We start from the raw sequence: 26091 nt of genomic DNA on the forward strand, positions 1-26091 counted from the left end.
CTCCATTAACACCAACACGCAGCCCCAATCCTTTTCTCGAGGCATCGTTGTACACCATGCTTGAACCATAAAATAGTGCTGGCATTAGCGCATACATAAAAAAACTCCTTAAGCTCTTGATTAACTTTGTCAAGGTTTGAATAAGTCCTAAAAAGAAACATTCCGTAGTAGTTCGCTAACTCCAAAAAAACTTTTAAGTTCTCGGACTGAGGATGGTCTGGGTTATCTCATGATTGCATCTATTCGACCCAGAAAATCCCCGGTTGAGTTATCTTATGATTGCTTCTAACAAACTTGCAGAAAATTGTGGGCTGAGGTTGGTCTCCCTTATCTCATGATTGCCCCAAATGTTCCATGATTACTAACTTCTCAACATCCCATGATTTTAGCCAAGTCGAGCTTGTTGACTTACTAACTTCTCAATGCATGATTCCCACATCCATGATTTTAACCCACTCGAGTTTATTGACTCACATCCCTTACGTCAAAACACACAATCATGGCAAGGACTACTTTTCGTGATGCCAACAAAAAATATTGGCAAAACAAATATTGGTCGACGTATTAGCACTATCCATGTACTATATATTTTTTAGGTTATTTATTAAATATTATCCTCTCCATGAAAACTATGGTTCAATATTACATTAATAACCTTGATTTTTTAATTTTTTTTTTGTAAAATAAATATTATTAATTTAAGCTGAGGAGAACGGTTATAATCTTACTAACAAGAGAGTAAAGTTATGACTCTTATGTGTAGTCAGTCAAGGTTAACACGAGAGTGGCACACGGAGGAAGACGGTGTATTGTCTAAAAAAGTGCATAATAACTTAGCCAAATTTGTGATTGGGTTTAGAGAGAAAAAAGCTTAACCTATTCCGTCTATTTTTGTTCGTTTTTCTTTTAGTAGGGTTTTACTTAAATTTCTAATGTGAAAGCTATTAAAAGGAATATTTGTGAGTGTATAAATATGTGAACCCTCTCTCCGAATTAATTGAGCAAAACAGACAGAAAAATCAAAATAAAAAATGGCATCTTCTAGTTTTCTTGCCGTCTTTAGGATTGTCCTTTTAGTACTGTTCTTCAATGGGATGGTGCCCATGCATGCGGCTTCCCAAGACGACATCGTTTCCACCATTTGCAAGAAAACTAGAAACCCTTCTTTTTGCTTTAACGTGTTGAAATCTGCTGGCACCAGAGACCTAAAAGGGCTGGCCACCTTCACCCTCAACCTCGCCCACGACAAGGTTGCTCAAACTCGTGCCCTCGCCCTGTCCCTGGCGTCCAAGGCAGCCGATCCCAAGCTTAAGGAGCGATATGCCACCTGTGCTGAACAATAAGACGATGCCGCCGACGACATCGAGGATGGGAAGAACGACCTGAGGGAAGGTGACTACAATGGCGTCAACATTAAGGCGTCTGCAGCCATGACGGAGGCCGACGACTGTCTGGACAGCTTCACGCAGCCGCCGAAGGACCCATCGGCGCTGTCTGGTAACGGGAAGACTGTGGAAGATATTTGTAGTATCATCTTGGTTATAGCCAATCTTCTCCTTGGGCGTGCCTAATTCATTTTTCTTCAACCTTTCTTCATTTTATCGTACATGTACTTGGAATGCCATGAATCAATAATATGTCTGTTTTGAATCCTATAAATTTGGACATCGACTCCTTCACATTTTAATAATCTAACTAATCTAGGGTCACTCTATAACTCTTAGTGCTCTCCAATTTTAAAGGTCATAGGGTCTAGTTCGTGAGTCAATAGCGACACATAATTTCATGTTAATGAGTTATAGGCCTCCTCGGCCCACAATGAAGCTAAAGAAACTAGTTTGAATCAAAGTGAGTGTGGAGGGAGAGTTGCCCAAATTTTTCAAAAGCTTACTAGATTTCATTTTCTTTTCTTCTCAAATTTTCATTATTCATAACTTTTTTGGTTAGGTTGGTTTGTTTTGATCTTTTTGGATTCGAGTCTGTTTGGGTTGGTTTCAAGTTTATAGGCATAAAAACTAGGTCTGGTTTCAAGTTTATAGGCACAAAAACTAGGTCATGAACCGACCCAAATTCATTAAAAAAAGGCTAGCGGAAGGCCGAACGTTTCCTGTCCCAACGACCCTCCCTCTAATCATAACCTTTTCAAGCCCAACGGAAGGAAGAAAACCCTCATTTATTGCAGGAAGGAGCATGTCACAACATCACTGACATGAAGTAGATTGTGACCTCCACACAAGACAGACAAGGGACCTCCACACAAGACAGACAAGGGGTGAACGGGGGTGACCCTCAAGTGACATCTATCCGACCACATGAGTCCAGATTGTGACCTCCACACAAGACAGGCAAGGGGCGACCTTCAAATGACATCCACAAGACAGACAAGGGGCGACCCTCAAATGACATCCACAAGACAGACAAGGGGTGACCCTCAAATGACATCCACAAGACCACATGAGTCCCAAGATTGAGAAGTGTCATGATGCGAGAGGAGGACAGTGCATCATCCAATACACCAAGAATGTGCACTGAAGCTAAGACATCATCCAATACACCAAGAATGTGCACTGAAGCTAAGGCATCATCCAATACACCAAGAATGTGCATTGAAGCTAAGGCATACAAGGCATCATCCAATACACCAAGAATGTGCATTGAAGCTAAGGCATACAAGGCATCATCCAATACACCAAGAATGTGCATTGAAACTAAGGCATACAAGGCATCATCCAATACACCAAGAATGTGCATTGAAGTTAAGTCATACGCTAAGTTCGAGAGAGAGACGACACGAGTGTCAAAGACAAGCTCGAAAAAGGTCGAGGGCTCCAAACAATAACTTCAAAAGTCAAGATTTTGATATGATGTGGCCTGTTTTAATTAACGTGGTTGAGATGTCATGTTTATATTAGTGTTAGTGATAAAAAAAAAAAAAAAAAATCATTCTTTTTTTTTTTTTTTTTTTAAATCGGTTTTGATATTTATTTAAGAAATTAAATATAGAGAGTTATTTAATTTTTCGTGAAGTGAGACAAATTTTTTTGTGAGAACTTTTTAAATTGAAGTACCCGTAAATTTATGAGATGGAAAATTATTTTTTTTTTCCAACATGTACAACATTTTTCACTATCTTGCATATGTATATCTTTTTTTTCAATTGGGTAGTATATGTACTATAGGTAGGGTTGCTAAATTGATGACTTTTATTTTAGTATATCTTGATGCTATAGTATATTGCTTCAGTCTCTGTCATGAAATTGTGTATAGTATATTGCTTCAGTCTCTGTCATGAAATTGTGTATGATGGTCATAGTTCTCTTAGCTGATATAGGGTTAATTCATGTCTTGTACATCAGACCTTACTCTTCCATCTCTCCCACTATGTTTTGAAGTAAGGGGGCTTCCATGTAAGAGTTTTCAATGCTTTCAATTGGCGATGTTTCAACTAAAGTCATCTCATAGTCAGCTAATGAATTCACCAAATTTAACGTGGAAGGCATAAAGAGTGGCTCTTTGTGAGCATTCAGACACTTGATAGGTCCCTCTTACATATAAAGCAGAACGAGGATGTTAAGGATTATTGGGAGGAGTAGTCCCACATTGGCTAATTAAAGGGATGATCATGGATTTAGAGGTAAGAAACACCATCTTCATTGGTGTGAGACTTGGTAAGGAAACAAAAAGAAAAGTCAGGAGAGTTTATGCTAAAATTGGACAATGTCAATAGAATCCTAAGTGTTGAATAAAGAAGTTGTGAGCCATTTGAAAGTGTAGTCAAAGTGGTCAAATTGGCTTAAGTGTCGAGCAAAGGGTGAAGGGACCTCAGAGGAGGCTCTATGGTGTATTCCTCCATGTGGGCAATAGAGTCCGTCAAGCTACCCTCACACTCATGCCACCGGTTCATATGACTTTATTTGACCCACGGTCCCAATCGTGGGCATCAATTCTTGGATGGGTATCTCATCTAGGTAGCCAGCTAACTATCAATCTTATCAACTTTTGTGACATTCTCACTCATACAAGATTCCAAAAATCAAAGATCGTCAAAGACTTCTCATCCACATATGCATGGATAAACTGAGCGGCAGAACTAGATTCTAGAGAACATGTTGAGGACATTGTGTTATAGACTTTGCTGGTTGTTGGGATGAACACTTGTAAATAATGGAGTTTGCTTATAATAATAGCTACATGTGACTGTGTAGATTGCCCCCTTAGAGACTCTTTACGAGTGTAGGTGTCAAACTTCTATCTTCTAGGAAGAGGTAGGTGAGCAACAACTTCTAGGGTCGGAGTTGGTTTAGATTATTAATGCAGCAGTGCAAAAAATCAGATAAAGAATACTGAAGGCACGAAGCGGGCAAAAGCACTACGAAGGCACTCGTAGGAAGGAACTTGAGTTTGTTACTCGTGATCATGTCTTTTTCAAAGTTGCACCTATGATACGGGTGTTGAAATTTGGGAAGAAGGGCAAGTTGAAGACAAGATTTGTAGGTCTCTTTGAGATCTTAGAGAATATAGGACTAGTGGCATACAAATTAGCACTACCACTTACATTTGTCACCGTGCATAACGTGTTCCATATGTTTATACCGTAGAAGTATACCCCAGACTCTTCATACGTTATCGAACATGAGTCACTTTTCTTTAGAGAGGATTCTTCATATGGGAGAAGTCGATGAAGATACTAGTTAGAGATGTGAAGTTGGTGCATAACAAGCAGATTGTCTTGGTCATGGTCTTATGATGGAACCATCGGAATGATGAAGCCGGTTAGAAAAGAGAGGATGAAAAACACAAAGAAGAAAAAAGAAAGAGAAAAGAAGTGGTTAGGATTTTGGAAAGAAAGTTAAAAGAAAACAATATTCCACCACTAGATTCCATGGCTTGGAGTCATTTTTTACCAAGCTTTCTTCATGAAGAAAACAATATTCCACCACTAGATTCCATGGCTTGGAGTCATTTTTTACCAAGCTTTCTTCATGAAAATTTCTCAGAACGTATTGGTTTAATGATCTAGACTTTTGAATCACTAGAACGTGTTAAGAAAAATACGATAAAACAATTTTGAAAATTTAAAAGATAAAATCAAATATATTTATTATTTTGGAAGGATTGTTTGAATATTAATATAAAATCGGGGACCAAGGTAGGAGATACCAAACAAACTATAGCCAAGATACCAAAAGAACTGACTCTCTAGAATGACCTTCCTTTGTGGTCGCATAACTCCCGAATGCTTCCCACGTCAACCAATCAGCTAACCACTTGAGAAAAAAAAGTAATATCTGGTGAGCATAAAAATAGTTGGTAAGTAGCCTACCCGTAGGCTTTTAGACATCCATGACCTAGTAAGTTACTATAAGCTTTAATTTGGACTCTAGGAAATTCATGCATAAGCTTCTAAACCTAACCTGGACTCTAGGAAGTTCATGCATAAGCTCGTACACCTAATGCTCCTAAACCTATCTAAGCTCTGGATGGTCTAGAAGTTCCTAAGTCAGTTTTCGTGTGTATTACAAACCCAATAAAGGTTTGGAGGTTGTTCACCTAACCTAGTGTCGCACAATCACCTGAACGACCTAACTAAGCTTTGCGGTGAACCAACTTGTTTGATCTTCTTATTTAGCCGCTTATATTGATTAGGAAGTGAATCACTGGTATCCTAAGTTGAAGAGGAGCAACATGAACAAACATGCTGACTTGAACGACGATATGGCATCGTGAGACCTGAATATCATTTGTGAAAGCTTAGCTAGCAACCCCTCCACAAGACCATAACATCACACTGAAGTGGGGGAGCAACCTCGTGTGTTGACTAACTACCGAGTTTACCCGTGTGGTCCATAGTACTTGTGACGAGTTTATGGAACAAAGACCTTGTTCAGAGATCCCTGACTATTTCTACACCCGATAAGGCACTAGAGAAATTGAGACAAGCTTGACATCACTGAGTTGTACTACAAGAAATTAGAAGTGGTCTGGACTTTGGTGATATCTTCACGACTACTAATAGACATGGTAAGCTACAACAATTTGTGGGTGTGTGAGTATGATTGATCTTGCTCCCACTTCCGCTACTACAATTTGTATTAGAGCATTTTGGTTGTGGCATTAGGGTACCACAATTAGTATCAACAGAGCCAAGTTTGGACATTTGTGGTATTGTGAAAGACTTAACCTCATCAACCACCAGACGTGCTCAAACTCAGCATCAATTGTCGAAGATAAGTTTCTTATTGCAAGCTTGCTTATTTGTTTTTCAGATTTTGTTTTTGGAAATCATACTTTCAAGAATGGTGAATATCTCCATCCATTCAAATTTTGTTGGTTTTGGTCGCTTAATTTAATCTTCAGCTTGCTTAACTTGATATAAAAATTGTTTTCTTGCATGGAGATTTGGAAGAAGAAATATATACGACACAGTGAGTTGGTTTTCGAGTAGTGTAGATTGAAGAAATCTTTGTATAGGCTGAAACAATCTCCTCGTCAATGGTATATGGATTTTGATCACTTCATGGTGGAGCATAAGTACACTCATAGTCAATTTGACTATTGTGTGGTTTGTTTATCTATTTGATCTTGTATGTTGATGCTATGTCAATTTCTTCCAAGAAACAAGTGGAGATTGATAAGTAACGATCAATTACTGGTTATCTGTCCACTATGGCTAGTGGACCTATTTGTTGGCATTCAACATTGTTGTCTACTGTTGCTGAGCATATGACAGTCACTCCAATATTGGTACATTATCTCATATTGGTACTTAAATCATCTTGATTTATGTATGCTAGTGTTCCTTTGATTCATGTATGAGAATTAGTATTGCTATGTTTATATAAAAATTTGTCTAACATTGTTTTAAGACGTGGAGTCATTTTCATTTTGTATTTGACGCGAGGCAATTGAGAAGAACTTTGTAACAGAGAATTTGTAGTGTGAGAGTGTGAGATACACTTGTAAACACTTTGGTTAGTGATTAGCTATCACCCGTGGATGTAGGGAAATTTCTTACTTCCGAACCATGTAAATCTTTGTTTCTCTTTGTTTAACTTATATTTGTGGGTGTGTGAGTACGATCGATCTTGCCTCCGCTTCCGTCACAACAATTGATACCAAAGAATTTTGGTCGTGGCATTTTTACGAATGGTTTACAATCTTGATAATTCTTAAAAATAATATAAGGGTAGACTTAATGAATCACAATCAACCCCCTTTTGGGGCAAGCGTCCTCGTTAGCACGGAGAGGTTTCCGTACCCTTATAAGAAATGTTTGGTTTCCCTCTCCAACCGATGCGAGATCTCACAATCCACCTCATTGGTACGGAGAGGTTTCCACAAGAAATGCTTGGTTCCCATCTCAAACCGATGTGGGATCTCACAATCCACCTTGATGGCGCAGAGAGATTTCTACACCCTTATAACGAATGTTTGGTTCTCCTCTCCAACCAATGTAGGATCTCACACTCCACCCCCCTCGGGACCCAGCGTTCTCGCTGACATAGAGGAGTTTTCACACCCTTATAAGGAATGTATGGTTCCCCTTCCCAACCGATGTGGGATCTCACAAAACACCCCCTCAGGGGCCCAACATCCTCGCTGGCACACTGCCCGGTTTGTGACTCTGATACCATTCGTAACAGCCCAAACCCACAACTAGCAGATATTTTCTGCTTTAACCTGTTACGTATCAGCGTCAGCCTCATGGTTTTAAAACGCGTCTGTTAAGGAGAGGTTTCCACAACTTTATAAGGAATGTTTCATTCTACTGTCCTCTCCAACCGATGTAGAATCTCACAGCTAAACACCAAACTTTATCCATATACCATAAACCCATTAGATTATTTCTTGAACATGATCCACCCATTTGTAACCTACATATTGTTCGAAATTACATTAATAACCTTAGATTTATCATTTAATAAATAGTGTTAAATTGCATATAAAATAATCAAAATTGTTATTATAAAAAATAATAATTAACTACGAGATTTTATGGCATAAAGCCCAACCGAACTGATAAGTTACGGGTGTACATGGGTCGGCTCTCTAACAGATGTAAAATCTCACAGCTAAACACCAAACTTTATCCATATACCATAAACCCATTAGATTATTTCTTGAACATGATCCACCCATTTGTAACCTACATATTGTTCAAAATTACATTAATAACCTTAGATTTATCATATAATAAATAGTGTTAAATTCCATATAAAATAATCAAAATAATGTTACGGGTGTACATGGGTCGGGTCGGGTTGGGTTGAGAGAATTTTTTGGAACAACCCAAAAGTTCGGGTTGGTTGGATTGGTAACCCAACCTAACCCGAAAATTTTGACAACCTAGCCCTTTATTGGATTCAGGTCGTTCCATTTGTTAAAAAAAATAAAAGTAAAAAGAAAAAATTAGTAATTATCTATAAGTTACAGACATATAATTAATTATCTATATTCAAAATATATAATCATTCAACAAAATACTTATATCAATAGTACATACATATTAAACTTATAAAAACTTCAACTTGCCGGATTCGAACCAGTGACCTAAGGATGACTTTGAGATTCTTCATCCACTACAGTCCTCCACTCTACCAACTGAGCTAAGGTCGGACTTGTATAAAAATCATATACCATAATATAAACAAAATCGAAAAAATTAATATATATAAAAAAAAAAATAATAAAGTAATAAAAATATCGAAGCATCTACGGGTACGAAATTCAAAAACTCCAACATCATTTTGGTCGTGGCATTTATACAACATTTGGAACCTCCCATTGAAATTTTTTACTTTCATAAAGAACTTGATTTGTATTGGGTTTTACCATTTGATTTGTAACATTCATATTTAATGGCTATAATTAACCATTATTTTATTGTAACCAAGTAAATTAAAAGTCCTAAAATACATTAATGAAATACAATAACTCTCAATTGTAATCCACCCAAAATTTATAATATGAAACTTTATTCTTCTTCAATGTGGCGTGAATTGAAATATCTTTTGATAATTTCAACAATATTTTCTTCACATCTTCAGTGAAGCATATTGTATGATTGATGTCTCTTGGTTCATATCACTTTGTTATTCTTAGATATTGTGGAAGCCTACTGGGTTCTTAAGGGCATCTAGACAATTTAAATCTTGTCTCTCGTTTTCAAGATGTTTAGGACTAACTCCTCGAGTTATTCCATTCTCTGAGTGCACACAGGTTTAGACCTTGATTACTTTTACTATGTTACATGATTAGAAGGGGTACTTTTGACAAAATATGCTAGATGACATAATATAGTACACCAAGAAATGCTTCATTTGCCAATAGGGCAAAGTTAAAAAGGCCAAGATCTCAGAACTCCTCGAACCCTTGCTGGTGCCGACAAGACCTTGGGAGAGTGTATCACTAACCTTCATCACACACTCAAAGGTTGGCAAACATGAAGTCAGGTAATCGTCGATTGATTCTCGAAATATGTCGCGTTCAAACTCACGCCCAAGATATGTTCAGTCGAATTGGCTGACCAACTATTCTTCAAACATATTTATCAAGACATTTTGGACGAATTAATTCGAGTTCTTGAAGGCAACTTCGAATATCTCATTGAGTTACCATCTCCAGACTGATGGATAGACCGAACGATTCAATTGTTTGTTGGAAGAATATTTGCGACACTTCGTTTAGGCATGTAAAAACAAATTGGATGCAACACTAGATGTGGTCCAATTTTCTTTATTTGCCAAAGTAGTTCCTCGACCGGGAGGAATCCCTTTGAAATTGTGAGCCGAAGGCAACCATCCCTATGCCATATCATTAACCACCCATACGCAGGGAAGAATCCTCAAGCCCAAAACTTCAAAAATGGAAGAAGGAAGTACTGTCCCGTCACATTTCAGGTAAAAGACTAAGTTCTCATCAAGTTGATTCTAGAATAGATCAATTTCTGCAGCACAAAGGACTAGAGGCTTGTCTAAAAATACGAAGAACCGGGTGAAGTTCTCAAGAAAATTGGAGTTACATCTTATAGGGTGGCATTCCCCACGTGGATGAAAATCTATATCGTAATTCATGTGAGCAATCTAAAGTCTTACCTCAACAATATCCAGAGCAGCCGCAATATCATTGCAAAACCTAGAATAGACCTCAAACAGAAAGAAAACAAAGAAGTCAAGGTAATCCTAGCTAAGAAAGTTAGGAAAGTTAGAAGGTCTGTACAGAATGTTCGAGAATTATTTGACAAATGGAAGAACCTCCCTACAGAGGAAACAAACTGAGAACGTGCAAAAAATCTGGACTCTGTCATGACCCACATTGTAGATTTTGAACTTCGTTAGTTGACAAGGACGTCAACCAATTAGGCGGGCGAGGATCTCATGGTCATGTTTGTCCAAGACATATTACCCATTGCCGCATGCTCCTGACATGCCAAAGCCTTTCTACTTGCTTTCATGTTGTGTTACTTTCTTATTACATTTTATGTTGTATGACCATTCGACGAAATCATGTTTACTTCTTTCAGACCGCCTTAAAATGTACCATACCGGGACCAAGTAATCGTTAAACCTCTCTGGACCAAGTATTGTAATTGTTCTTAACTTTCACAATGCTTTCTTTCAACTCGCTTTCAATGATTTTTCTCGTCCACATTTACTAAAACCTTTTCTCTCAAAACGTGGCTCGAGGCTCGACATAAATAAGTGATATTCGATAATAACAATGATCTAATAAGACATTCAAATCGTTACAACAAAAATAACTTAATAAAAACATTTTAAACTATACGAGTTCAATTAATAAAAGTAAAACATATATAAATTTCACTGAACAGTTAACGCATACGTCTCTGTTGTACCTTCTGTATGCACGATAAAATCCCCATTGAAACAACACCAATGCCAAGAGTAAGCGGCAGAACAGCGGTGACTCGGGGCATCATCGGCTCCGGCGTCAAAGCTTTTACCGACGACACATAAGACGAGAGCATGCCGCTTAATGCGAAGAACAAAGTGAAGTACAGAGAGTTCCTGGAAACTGATGGTGTGTTGGCAGGCAACTCATTCAATAGCGCTATAAATTGCAACATTGAAACTATCATGCACACTGTTACGCCAACGATGAAATTGGTGAACTCAGCTGGGAATTTTGTGGCCATTATCGATGTCCCTGCTACATAACTTAGGGACACACAAAATTTTGTCACAAAAAAATTAGGTTTCGATAGTGTTAAGAATGAGAAATAGAATTGGGATCGAAAGTATGATCTTAGTGATTACAAACGTTTAAATACAATATAAACTATCAACTAATACAAGGAAAATATAGGATACAAACTATCAACTAATACAACTGCTAAATTTTGTAAATAAGATAAAATATACTATTAATCAAATCATAAGATAAAATATACTACTAACAACTCCCAAAAACAAAGAAAAAATATTAACGGATATCTAACATATGCTCCATAACTAATTATTAAAACATATTCTCCAAATATCATATCTTAATACTCCCTTCAAGTTGGAGAGTGTAGGTCAATCACACCCAACTTGTTCTTCAAAAGATCAAACTGATGTCTTCCCAAATCTTTAGTGAAAACATCTGCCAATTGCATTTTAGTCGAAACATAACACGGTTTGATGATTTCAGCTTGTAACTTTTCTCGAACTATATGGCAATCTATTTCAATGTGTTCCGTACGTTCGTGAAAGACTGGATTGGCTGCTGTATGTAATGCTGCTTGATTATCACAATATAAAAATGCTGGTTTAGACAGTGGAACATTCAAGTCTTGAAGAATGCATCTTAACCAAGTTAATTCTAAACAAGTATTTGTCATAGCTCGATACTAGCCTTCTGCGGATGATCTGGACACATTAGTTAAGACTTCCAAGAAATAATTGAATTTTCGAGGAAAATGCAGAACCCAGAAATAGACCGTCTGGAGTTCGACAACCACCCCAGTCAGAATCGCAATATGCTTGTAATCTTAAATTGTTTTCAGATGGTAGTAGGAGTCCTTGACGAGGAGTACCTTTGATGTATCTCAGAACCCGAAGAGCTGCCTCCCAATGTGGTTTTCTTGGTTCATGCATAAATTGACTAAGCATACGAACTGAATAAACTATGTCAGGCCTAGTAACGGCCAAATATATTAATCTGCCAATCAACCGTCCGTCTGTATTTACTTTCATCATCCAACACCTCCCCTCGAGCAAAGTACGCCTCCCCTTAATCGAGGCTCGACTTCTTTTTCTTTTGGAGTCTTGGTTCTTTTTTACTATGCCTTCAAGGAGGCTCGGCTCCTTTTCTTTTGGAGTTCTTTGTTCGACATTTGAGGATTTACCAATCTATTGTTACGACCAAGTTTAGGGCATGGCTCTGATACCATTGTGGGGAGGTGGATTAAATCTAAGCGCGCTCATGGAGGTGGAAGGACATGCGCCGACCCTATGTTAATTGAAGGAAAGTCGATGAGGCAACATTTTGCGAGACTTGAAGGTGTGCTTTTGGAGGACACATGCCACACCAAGAAAAAATAAGAAAATACTAATGCCTTACGTCGCCTGGACTCGAAGCCAAGAACACTCAGTGTCGTGAGTGGGGTGGGTGTCAAGTAGTGAAATTGTTTTTGGGAGTTTAAGTTAAATTATTCTTAAATTGAGCGCCAATAGCGACCGGCCGTGGTATTTGCACGTGAGCCCGTTGCGAGTGGAATCATGCCTAGAAGCCTTTCCAGCCACGCATGGGGCGCGTGAAGGTGTGTGGAAGGTGATCTTTTGACTATTTTACACCCATACTAATCCTAAAATGACTTGAATTATGACCATCTAGTGAAATTTTTGAAGATCTAGAGAACCGAAAATGACATACCAAAAGAGTGAGCTGTCTTTCTACTCAACATATCGGCCACTATGTTAGCTTTACATGGGTGATAAAGGATCTTTGTATCATAATCCTTCACAAACTCCAACTATCTCCTTCGTCCCATGTTCAGCTCTTTCTACCTGAATAAGATACTTGAGGCTCTTATGGTTTTACTACCCGTACCTTTTCACCATACAAGTAATGTCACCATATTTTTAACGTGAACACCACAGTTGCTAACTCCAAATCGAGGGTTAGGTAGTTACGCTCATATTTCTTAAGCTATTAGGAGCCATATACAATCACTTCTCCATTAACACCAACACGCAGCCCCAATCCTTTTCTCGAGGCATCGTTGTACACCATACTTGAACCATAAAATAGTGCTAGCATTAGCGCATACATAAAAAAACTCCTTAAGCTCTTGATTAACTTTGTCAAGGTTTGAATAAGTCCTAAAAAGAAACATTCCGTAGTAGTTCGCTAACTCCAAAAAACTTTTAAGTTCTCGGATTGAGGATGGTCTGGGTTATCTCATGATTGCCTCTATTCGACCCAGAAAATCCCCCGCTGAGTTATCTCATGATTGCCTCTAACAAACTTGCAGAAAATTGTGGGCTGAGGTTGGTCTCCCTTATCTCATGATTGCCCCAAATGTTCCATGATTACTAACTTCTCAACATCCCATGATTTTAGCCAAGTCGAGCTTGTTGACTTACTAACTTCTCCATGCATGATTCCCACATCCATGATTTTAACCCACTCGAGTTTATTGACTCACATCCCTTAGGTCAAAACACACAATCATGGCAAGGACTACTTTTCGTGATGCCAACAAAAAATATTGGCAAAACAAATATTTGTCGACGTATTAGCACTATCCATGTCATATATATTCTTTAGGTTATTAATTAAATATTATCCTCTTCATTGAAAACTATGGTTCAATATTACATTAATAACCTTGATTTTTTAATTTTTTTTTTGTAAAATAAATATTATTAATTTAAGCCGAGGAGAGCGGTTATAATCTTACTAACAAGAGAGTAAAGTTATGACTCTTATGTGTAGTTAGTCAAGGTTAACAGAGTGGCACACGGAGGAAGACGGTGTATTGTCTAAAAAAGTGCATACAAATTTGTGATTGAGTTTAGAGAGAAAAAAGCTTAACCTATTCCGTCTATTTTTGTTCGTTTTTCTTTTAATAGGGTTTTACTTAAATTTTTAACGTGGAAGCTATTAAAAGGAATATTTGTGAGTGTATAAATATGTGAACCCTCTCTCCGAATTAATTGAGCAAAACAGACAGGAAAATCAAAATAAAAAATGGCATCTTCTAGTTTTCTTGCAGTCTTTAGGATTGTCCTTTTAGTACTGTTCTTTAATGGGATGGTGCCCATGCATGCGGCTTCCCAAGACGACATCGTTTCCACCATCTGCAAGAAAACTAGAAACCCTTCTTTTTGCTTTAACGTGTTGAAATCTGCTGGCACCAGAGACCTAAAAGGGCTGGCCACCTTCACCCTCAACCTCGCCCACAACAAGGTTGCTCAAACTCGTGCCCTCGCCCTGTCCCTGGCGTCCAAGGCAGCTGATCCCAAGCTTAAGGAGCGATATGCCACCTGTGCTGAACAGTACGACGATGCCGCCGACGACATCGAGGATGGGAAGAACGACCTGAGGGAAGTTGACTACAATGGCGTCAACATTAAGGCGTCTGCAGCCATGACGGAGGCCGGCGACTGTCTGGACAGCTTCACGCAGCCGCCGAAGGACCCATCGGCGCTGTCTGGCAACGGGAAGACTGTGGAAGATATTTGTAGTATCATCTTGGTTATAGCCAATCTTCTCCTTGGGCGTGCCTAATTCATTTTTCTTCAACCTTTCTTCATTTTATCGTACATGTACTTGGAATGCCATGAATCAATAATATGTCTGTTTTGAATCCTATAAATTTGGACATCGACTCCTTCACATTTTAATAATCTAACTAATCTAGGGTCACTCTATAACTCTTAGTGCTCTCCAATTTTAAAGGTCACAGGTTCTAGTTCGTGAGTCAATAGCGACACATAATTTCATGTTAATGAGTTATAGGCCTCCTCGGCCCGCAATGAAGCTAAAGAAACTAGTTTGAATCAAAGTGAGTGTGGAGGGAGAGTTGCCCAAATTTTTCAAAAGCTTACTAGATTTCATTTTCTTTTCTTCTCAAATTTTCATTATTCATAACTTTTTTGGTTAGTTTGGTTTGTTTTGATCTTTTTGGATTCGAGTCCTTTGGGTTGGTTTCAAGTTTATAGGCACAAAAACTAGGTCTGGTTTCAAGTTTATAGGCACAAAAACTAGGTCATGAACCGACCCAATTTCATTAAAAAAAGGCTAGCGGAAGGCCGAACGTTTCGTGTCCCAACAACCCTCCCTCTAATCATAACTCAAGCCCAACGGAAGGAAGAAAACCCTCATTTATTGTAGGAAGGAGCATGTCACAACATCACTGACATGAAGTAGATTGTGACCTCCACACAGACAGACAAGGGGTGAACCGGGGTGACCCTCAAGTGACATCTATCCGACCACATGAGTCCCAAGATTATAGATTGTGACCTCCACACAAGACAGGCAAGGGGCGACCCTCAAATGACATATATCCGACCACATGAGTCCCAAGATTGAGAAGTGTCATGATGCGAGAGGAGGACAGTGCATCATCCAATACACTAGCATCATCCAATACACCAGCATCATCCAATACACCAAGAATGTGCACTGAAGCTAAGGCATCATCCAATACACCAAGAATGTGCATTGAAGCTAAGGCATACAAGGCATCATCCAATACACCAAGAATGTGCATTGAAGCTAAGGCATCATCCAATACACCAAGAATGTGCATTGAAGTTAAGTCATACGCTAAGTTCGAGAGAGAGACGACACGAGTGTCAAAGACAAGCTCGAAAAAGGTCGAGTAGGGCTCCAAACAATAACTTCAAAAGTCAAGATTTTGATATGAATTTTTACATGAGGCCTGTTTTAATTAACGTGGTTGAGATCTCATGTTTATATTAGTGTTAGTGATAAAAAATCTTTTTTTTTTTTTTTTTTTTTTTTTTTTTTTTTTTTTTTTTCTTTCTTTCTGTAAATGGGTTTTGATATTTATTTAAGAAATTAAATATAGAGAGTTATTTAATTTTTCGTGAAGTGAGACAAATTGGGTAGTATATGTACTATAGGTAGGGTTGCTAAATTGATGACTTTTATTTTAGTATATCTTGATGCTATAGTATATTGCTTCAGTCTCTGTCATGAAATTGTGTATGATGGTCATAGTTCTCTTAGCTGATACAAGGTTAATTCATGTCTTGTACATAAGACCTTACTCTTCCATCTCTCCCACTATGTTTTGAAGTAAGGGGGCTTCCATGTAAGAGTTTTCAATGCTTTCAATTGGCGATGTTTCAACTAAAGTCATCTCATTCAGCTAATGAATTCACCAAATTTAACGTGGAAGGCATAAAGAGTGGCTCTTTGTGAGCATTCAGACACTCGATAGGTCCCTCTTACATATAAAGCAGAACGAGAATGTTAAGGATTATTGGGAGGAGTAGTCCCACATTGGCTAATTAAAGGGATGATCATGGGTTTAGAGGTAAGAAACACCATCTTCATTGGTGTGAGACTTGGTAGGGAAACAAAAAGCAAAGTCAGGAGAGTTTATGCTAAAAGTGGACAATGTCAATAGAATCCTAAGTGTTGAATAAAGAAGTTGTGAGCCATTTGAAAGTGTAGTCAAAGTGGTCAAATTGGCTTAAGTGTCGAGCAAAGGGTGAAGGGGACCTCAGAGGAGGCTCTATGGTGTATTCCTCCATGTGGGCAATAGAGTCCGTCGAGCTACCCTCACACTCATGCCACCGGTTCATATGACTTTATTTGACCCACGGTCTCAATCGTGGGCATCAATTCTTGGATGGGTATCTCATCTAGGTAGCCAGCTAACTATCGATCTTATCAACTTTTGTGACATTCTCACTCATACAAGATTCCAAAAATCAAAGATCGTCAAAGACTTCTCATCCACATATGCATGGATAAACTGAGCGGTTGAACTAGATTCTAGAGGACATGTTGAGGACATTGTGTTATAGACTTTGCTGGTTGTTGGGATGAACACTTGTACTTAATGGAGTTTGCTTATAATAATAGCTACATGTGACTGTGTAGATTGCCCCCTTAGAGACTCTTTACGAGTGTGGGTGTCAAACTTCTATCTTCTAGGAAGAGGTAGGTGAGCAACAACTTCTAGGGTCGGAGTTGGTTTAGATTATTAATGCAGCAGTGCAAAAAATCAGATAAAGAATACTGAAGGCACGAAGCGGGCAAAAGCACTACGAAGACACTCGTAGCAAGAAACTTGAGTTTGTTACTCGTGATCATGTCTTTTTCAAAGTTGCACCTATGATACGGGTGTTGAAATTTGGGAAGAAGGGCAAGTTGAAGACAAGATTTGTAGGTCTCTTTGAGATCTTAGAGAATATAGGACTAGTGGCATACAAATTAGCACTACCACTTACATTTGTCACCGTGCATAACGTGTTCCATATGTTTATACCGTTGAAGTATACCCCAAACTCTTCATACGTTATCGAACATGAGTCACTTTTCTTTAGAGAGGATTCTTCATCTGGGAGAAGTCGATGAAGATACTAGTTAGAGATGTGAAGCTGGTGCATAACAAGCAGATTGTCTTGGTCATGGTCTTATGATGGAACCATCGGAATGATGAAGCCGGTTAGAAAAGAGAGGATGAAAAACACAAAGAAGAAAAAAGAAAGAGAAAAGAAGAGGTTAGGATTTTGGAAAGAAAGTTAAAAGAAAACAATATTCCACCACTAGATTCCATGGCTTGGAGTCATTTTTTACCAAGCTTTCTTCATGAAAATTACTCAAAAGGTATTGGTCTAATGATCTAGACTTTTGAATCACGAGAATATGTTAAGAAAAATACGATAAAACAATTTTGAAAATTTAAAAGATAAAATCAAATATATTTATTATTTTGGAAGGATTGTTTGAGTATTAATATAAAATCGGGGACCAAGGTAGGAGATACCAAAAGAGAAATACTCCTATTCATTCTCCTTCACGTATTCTTTCACTGATCTTTTTTCTCCTTATTCGTGTTGAAAGACTCCTTATTCATTCTCCTTCCCCTCTTTTTGGGGAGAAAATCGATGCTTTCCCCTATTTTTCGGGAGTCGAGCTCTTTCACCCCTCTCCAACTCGGTTTCATGTCTTCGAGGGAGGTTTGAAACTCGAATCAGATCTTCATCTTAAGGGCAGATGAGATAGCCTTTTGCCGACTGAGCCGACTCGCTCATCCTTATTTCTTCATCCTTCTCTTTCTGTTAATCAAGGAAAGATTGTGAGAACTAAAGATTAATTAGTTGCGCTTTACAGTAGAGTAAGTAAAAGAACTCTGTAACCGTAAGCGAACTATAGCCAAGATACCAAAAGAACTGACTCTCTAGAATGACCTTCCTTTGTGGTCGCATAACTCCCGAATGCTTCCCACGTCAACCAATCAGCTAATCACTTGAGAAAAAAAAGTAATATCTGGTGAGCATAAAAATAGTTGGTAAGTAGCCTACCCGTAGGCTTTTAGACATCCATGACCTAGTAAGTTACTATGAGCTTTAATTTGGACTCTAGGAAATTCATGCATAAGCTTCTAAACCTAACCTGGACTCTAGGAAGTTCATGCATAAGCTCGTACACCTAATGCTCCTAAACCTATCTAAGCTTCTGGATGGTCTAGAAGTTCCTAAGTCAGTTTTCGTGTGTATTACAAACCCAATAAAGGTTTGGAGGTTGTTCACCTAACCTAGTGTCGCACAATCACCTGAACGACCTAACTAAGCTTTGCGGTGAACCAACTTGTTTGATCTTCTTATTTAGCCGCTTATATTGATTAGGAAGTGAATCACTGGTATCCTAAGTTGAAGAGGAGCAACATTAACAAACAACCTGACTTGAACGACGATATGGCATCGTGAGACCTGAATATCATTTGTGAAAGCTTAGCTTGCAACCCCTCCACAAGACCATAACATCACACTGAAGTGGGGGAGCAACCTCGTGTGTTGACTAACTACCGAGTTTACCCGTGTGGTCCATAGCACTTGTGACGAGTTTATGGAACAAAGACCTTGTTCAGAGATCCCTGACTATTTCTACACCCGATAAGGCACTAGAGAAATTGAGACAAGCTTGACATCACTGAGTTGTACTACAAGAAATTAGAAGTGGTCTGGACTTTGGTAATATCTTCACGACTACTAATAGACATGGTAAGCTACAACAATTTGTGGGTGTGTGAGTATGATTGATCTTGCTCCCACTTCTGCTACTACAGTTTGTATTAGAGCATTTTGGTTGTGGCATTAGGGTACCACAATTAGTATCAACAGAGCCAAGTTTGGACATTTGTGGTATTGTGAAAGACTTAACCTCATCGACCACCAGATGTGCTCAAACTCAGCATCAATTGTCGAAGATAAGTTTCTTATTGCAAGCTTGCTTATTTGTTTTTCAGAATTTGTTTTTGGAAATCATACTTTCAAGAATGGTGAATATCTCCATCCATTCAAATTTTGTTGGTTTTGGTCGCTTAATTTAATCTTCAGCTTGCTTAACTTGATATAAAAATTGTTTTCTTGCATGGAGATTTGGAAGAAGAAATATATACGACACAGTGAGTTGGTTTTCGAGTAGTGTAGATTGAAGAAATCTTTGTATAGGCTGAAACAATCTCCTCGTCAATGGTATATGAATTTTGATTACTTCATGGTGGAGCATAAGTACACTCATAGTCAATTTGACAATTGTGTGGTTTGTTTATCTATTTGATCTTGTATGTTGATGCTATGTCAATTGCTTCCAAGAAACAAGTGGAGATTGATAAGTAACGATCAATTACTGGTTATCTGTCCACTATGGCTAGTGGACCTATTTGTTGGCGTTCAACATTGTTGTCTACTGTTGCTGAGCATATGACAGTCACTCCAATATTGGTACATTATCTCATATTGGTACTTGAATCATCTTGATTTATGTATGAGAATTAGTATTGCTATGTTTATATAAAAATTTGTCTAACATTGTTTTAAGACGTGGAGTCATTGTCATTTTGTATTTGACGCGAGGCAATTGGGAAGAACTTTGTAATAGAGAATTTGTAGTGTGAGAGTGTGAGATACACTTGTAAACACTTTGGTTAGTGATTAGCTATCACCCGTGGATGTAGGGAAATTTCTTACTTCCGAACCATGTAAATCTTTGTTTCTCTTTGTTTAACTTATATTTGTGGGTGTGTGAGTACGATCGATCTTGCCTCCGCTTCCGTCACAACAATTGATACCAAAGAATTTTTGTGTGGCATTTTTACGAATGGTTTACAATCTTGATAATTCTTAAAAATAATATAAGGGTAGACTTAATGAATCACAATCCACCCCCTTTTGGGGCAAGCGTCCTCGTTGGCACGGAGAGGTTTCCGTACCCTTATAAGAAATGTTTGGTTTCCCTCTCCAACCGATGCGAGATCTCACAATCCACCTCATTGGTACGGAGAGGTTTCCACAAGAAATGCTTGGTTCCCATCTCCAACCGATGTGGGATCTCACAATCCACCTTGATGGCGCAGAGAGATTTCTACACCCTTATAACGAATGTTTGGTTCTTCTCTCCAACCAATGTAGGATCTCACACTCCACCCCCCTCGGGACCCAGCGTTCTCGCTGACATAGAGGAGTTTTCACACCCTTATAAGGAATGTATGGTTCCCCTTCCCAACCGATGTGGGATCTCACAAAACACCCCCTCAGGGGCCCAACATCCTCGCTGGCACACTGCCCGGTTTGTGACTCTGATACCATTCGTAACAGCTCAAACCCACAACTAGCAGATATTTTCTACTTTAACCTGGTTTTAAAACGCGTCTGTTAAGGAGAGGTTTCCACAGCTTTATAAGAATCTCACAGCTAAACACCAAACTTTATCCATATACCATAAACCCATTAGATTATTTCTTGAACATGATCCACCCATTTGTAACCTACATATTGTTCAAAATTACATTAATAACCTTAGATTTATCATATAATAAATAGTGTTAAATTCCATATAAAATAATCAAAATAATGTTACGGGTGTACATGGGTCGGGTCGGGTTGGGTTGAGAGAATTTTTTGGAACAACCCAAAAGTTCGGGTTGGTTGGATTAGTAACCCAACCTAGATTATTTCTTGAACATGATCCACCCATTTGTAACCTACATATTGTTCGAAATTACATTAATAACCTTAGATTTATCATATAATAAATAGTGTTAAATTTCATATAAAATAATCAAAATAATGTTACGGGTGTACATGGGTCGGGTCGGGTTGGGTTGAGAGAATTTTTTGGAACAACCCAAAAGTTCGGGTTGGTTGGATTGGTAACCCAACCTAACCCGAAAATTTTGACAACCTAGCCCTTTATTGGATTCAGGTCGTTCCATTTGTTAAAAAAAAAAAAAGTAAAAAGAAAAAATTAGTAATTATCTATAAGTTACGGACATATAATTAATTATCTATATTCAAAATATATAATCATTCAACAAAATACTTATATCAATAGTACATACATATTAAACTTATAAAAACTTCAACTTGTCGGATTCGAACCAGCGACCTAAGGATGACTTTGAGATTCTTCAACCACTACAGTCCTCCACTCTACCAACTAAGCTAAGGTCGGACTTGTATAAAAATCATATACCATAATATAAACAAAATCAAAAAAATTATTATATAAAAAAAAAAAAAAAAAAAAAAAAAAAAAAAAAAAAAAAAAACTAAAGTAATAAAAATATCGAAGCAGCCACCGGTACGAAATTCAAAAACTCCAACATCATTTTGGTCGTGGCATTTATACAACATTTGGAACCTCCCATTGAAATTTTTTACTTTCATAAAGAACTTGATTTGTATTGGGTTTTACCATTTGAAACCCACTTAGATCCAAACATATGATTTCTTAAAGTGCCTTCAATGTGTTTGAATACATATGCGTAGGTGCCAAATTCTCATACATATGATAATACAAGAGCTTCAATCCATTCTTGAAGAATTTGTGCAAGAACCGAGGTAAGAAGGTGAAGTTAGATAGGTTGTAGCTCGCCCTAAGAATTTGTTCAAGAACCTGGTTTGACACACACATAGGCTTTGGGCCATGTGTCGGGGCGCTTGTCCTTCGAGACATGCTTTGTGTTGGATGAACACAACTCTCCACAATGGTATGATATTGTCCACTTTGAGCATAAGCTCTCATGGTTTTTCTTTGGGCTTCCCCAAAAGGCCTCAAACCAATGGAGATAGTATTCCTTGATTATAAACCCAGGATCATTCCCTAAATTAGCCGATGTGAGACTTTTATCCAACACCTCCCCTCGAACAAAGTACGCCTCCCCTTAATCGAACCTCGACTCCTTTTTCTTTTGGAGTCCTTTGTTCGACATTTGAGGATTCTATTGACATATCTAAGTTTAAGGCATGACTCTGATACTATGTTAGAATGAACACGACTCTCCAGAATGGTATGATATTGTCCACTTTGAGCATAAGCTCTCATGGTTTTACTTTGGACTTCCCCAAGAGGCCTCAAACCAATGGAGATAGTATTCCTTGATAATAAACTCATGATCACTCCCTAAATTAGGGGACGTGGGACTTTCATCCAACGCTTTGCACCTATAGGACTCGTTGCTTCACTATGGATGTTCAATATATAATATGATTCACTATGGATGTTCAATATATAATATGACTGGATTTGTTCTGCCATATACTTGGAGATTACTAGATATATAGTATGCATACACATAATAATCCTATGCCACATAGCATTAAGCTCTAAGAACCACGGCCGAAGGGGCAACCAATGTCAATGTCGACGAGGAAATTAGAGAATCTTATAGTAATATTTTTCCAACTCAACCTCAAACAATTAAACCATTTTTTAACCATACTTCTCTTCGGTTCTTGAACTTCTCGATAGGAACAATCCACCTCCACAATGATATGATATTATTCATTTTGAGTATCAGCTCTTTGGACTTTCTTTTGGTCTTTTTTTTTTTTTTTTTTTTTTTTTTTTTTTTTTTTTTTTAAATAGTGTTTCTCAAATATACTCATGATCTTTCCTTTAATGAGCTAATGTTAGATGCTAACAATTTTCAACACTTCTGCCTTATTATATTATGTTGAAGGTGAGAACATCCTATGTAGCACGAATACGTCGTAAATTGCCTCGACATGCCTTTGACAAGATCAACTTTGCAAGGCCCTCAACCCGGTCTCTACTTACGTGGACTTGAATTACGAAAATCAACCACCATCTCCACCTGAGCTGTTGTTCTTCCTTCCACTTCTTGTACCATGAACTTGCCTCTACTCATTTTTCTTCTTATCGAACCATGTTTTGCAATTGTCATCCCAGCATCATCTTTCACTTTCAAATCTCGGTGTCTCATTGAAGCTTACCAATGCTGCTTTAGACCTTGAATTAATAATCCTAAACAAAAATAAATAAATTTTAAATTAATTAATTCAAAATGCAATGAATAATTAGTTGTAATAGCTCAGTTGGTTAGAGCGTGTGGCTATTAACCACAAGGTCGGATGTTCAAGCCCTCCTTCTAGCGATATCAAAGACTCTTTTCATAGATCTCAGTTACATGCAATCTGAAAGAGGAGAATTGAACTCGGCTTCCGTTACGTCATTAGTTGGGATTCTTTCTTCATCGACTCTATCAATGGCTTCGTAGGTAAGATGATTAAAACCTCTAATTTTTTTGTTTCGCCATGTATGTGAATGAGTTAAGTTTGACTGATCGTCCATTGCACCCACATTGAGACTGAAGGAAGAGTTGCGAGATCCCATATTGATTGGGGAGGAGAACGAAACACCCTTTATCATGTGAAAACTGATCCCTAACAGACGCGTTTTAAAAATCTTGAGAGGAAGCCCGAGAGAGAAAGTCCAAAGAGGGCAATATATGCTAGGGACGGATCTAGGCTGTTACACTTAATAAGTTGGTTCAAGGTGAAACCAATAAATAGCTAACCATTTAATTTGAGAGTTAAATGAATCATTATCACAGTCATGAATTGGATAAGCCTCGTCATAGTGAGCTTAATTGAACAAGTTGCTATATTAGATATACTAGACAATAAATTGGAAGGTTTATTATTTTCTAATTCATGAAACTTAATGAGAGAAAATAGATTGTGACGAAGCTTTCTCACTCATTGCCATTGGAATACAATTATAGAAGGAAATACAAAAGACACAAAATAGGAAGATGAGCTAACATTTCAGAATGACCCTGTGTGACCAAACAACTCTCAAATGCTCCCTACCTCAATTCCAACCTACAAACACCTGAAAAAAAATAAGGAAAATGGGTAAGTATAAAAAAAACTCGATAAGCAATCTACTCGTAGGCTCTTATGGCATCCTCATCCTGGTAGGTATCCATGGATTTTTCTCCGTGCTCTAATAAGTTTAATCCTGGTCTCTACTGCTATTTGAGCATCTGAGGTGCTTCGAAGTTTTATGTGGTTCTCTAGTTACTCATGAACTTACTCTGGGTTCGAGGAAGTGGTCTCCTAATTCTGGTGTTGTGAGTTTACGGGGCGATAAATTTCATCTTTAGGGTAAAAAAAACTTTTATGTTCTTATATTTATATAGCTTGCTATGCTCTTGCAGTGAATGTCCAACGCCTTGGATTGAGGTGCTACTTCATAAAGTTTTGATTGGGCAGTAAGGTGTCTTCTAGTCTAAACCTCATTTATGGGAGGTTAGTTGGCGGACCCTCCCACAGAACCATAAAGTCACCAGAGTCTGGGGGAAGCGACCCTTGTGTGCCGGCCAACTATTGGATTAACCTACATGATCCCATGCACCCATCTCAAGAATAGTTTTACATCTAAGTGGTCTTGTTCAAGAGACATTTGACAATTTCCACAAAGTTGGGACACCTAATTGCATACTCTTGCTGACCTATACTTGGCTCGATAGTACAGTATCGAATTAAAAACTCAACGGTATGGGTACTGGAGTGGAAACGGTAGCGGAGACCCTATTAACACCATACATATTGTTAACAACTTGAAAAAGTTACCTTTGTTATTCTTAGATATTGTGGAAGCTTACTGGGTTCTTAAGGGCATCTAGACAATTTAAATCTTGTCTCTCGTTTTCAAGATGTTTAGGACTAACTCCTCGAGTTATTCCATTCTCTGAGTGCACACAGGTTTAGGCCTTGATTACTTTTACTATGTTACATGATTAGAAGGGGTACTTTTGACAAAATATGCTAGATGACAAAATATAGTACACCAAGAAATGCTTCATTTGCCAAGAGGGCAAAGTTAAAAAGGCCAAGATCTCAGAACTCGTCGAACCCTTGCTGGTGCCGACAAGACCTTGGGAGAGTGTGTCACTAACCTTTATCACACACTCAAAGGTTGGCAAACATGAAGTCAGGTCATCGTCGACTGATTCTCGAAATATGTCGCGTTCATACTCATGCCCAAGATATGTTCAGACGAATTGGCTGACCAACTATTCTTCAAACATATTTATCAAGACATTTTGGACGAAGTAATTCGAGTTCTTGAATGCAACTTCGAATATCTCATTGAGTTACCATCTCCAGAATGATGGATAGACCGAACGATTCAATTGTTTGTTGGAGGAATATTTGCGACACTTCGTTTAGGCATGTAAAAACAAATTGGATGCAACACTAGATGTGGTCCAATTTTCTTTATTTGCCAAACTAGTTCCTCGACCGGGAGGAATTCTTCTGAAATTGTGAGCCGAAGGCAACCATCCCTATGCCATATCATTAACCACCCACATGTAGGGAAGAATCCTCAAGCCCAAAACTTCAAAAATGGAAGAAGGAAGTACTGTCCCGTCACATTTGTGGTAGAAGACTAAGTTCTCATCAAGTTTATTTTAGAATAGATCAATTTCCGTAGCACAAAGGACTAGAGGCTTGTCTAAAAATACGAAGGACCCGGTGAAGTTCTTAAGAAAATTGGAGTTACATCTTATAGGGTGACATTGCCCACCTGGATGAAAATCTATGATCTTAGTGATTACAAACGATT

At 38.2% G+C, this 26091-nt stretch overlaps 1 non-coding gene and 2 pseudogenes across 1 annotated transcript; all 3 read left to right on the forward strand.

The window, feature by feature from the left end:
- The first annotated feature begins 1031 nt into the window (after positions 1-1031).
- Positions 1032-1343, forward strand: LOC147793664 (pectinesterase inhibitor pseudogene; annotated as a pseudogene).
- Positions 1344-14196: 12853 nt separating this feature from the next.
- On the forward strand, positions 14197-14736 carry LOC147793665 (pectinesterase inhibitor pseudogene; annotated as a pseudogene).
- An 8801-nt stretch (positions 14737-23537) lies between these two features.
- Positions 23538-23611, forward strand: TRNAN-AUU (transfer RNA asparagine (anticodon AUU)). The gene has a single exon. It is a non-coding gene; the product is annotated as a tRNA-Asn (tRNA).
- Positions 23612-26091: the final 2480 nt, after the last annotated feature.

The sequence above is a fragment of the Cucurbita pepo genome, chromosome 2 (genome assembly GCF_057944985.1).
Source record: "Cucurbita pepo subsp. pepo isolate OVF chromosome 2, ASM5794498v1, whole genome shotgun sequence".
NCBI classification, from domain to species: domain Eukaryota; kingdom Viridiplantae; phylum Streptophyta; class Magnoliopsida; order Cucurbitales; family Cucurbitaceae; genus Cucurbita; species Cucurbita pepo.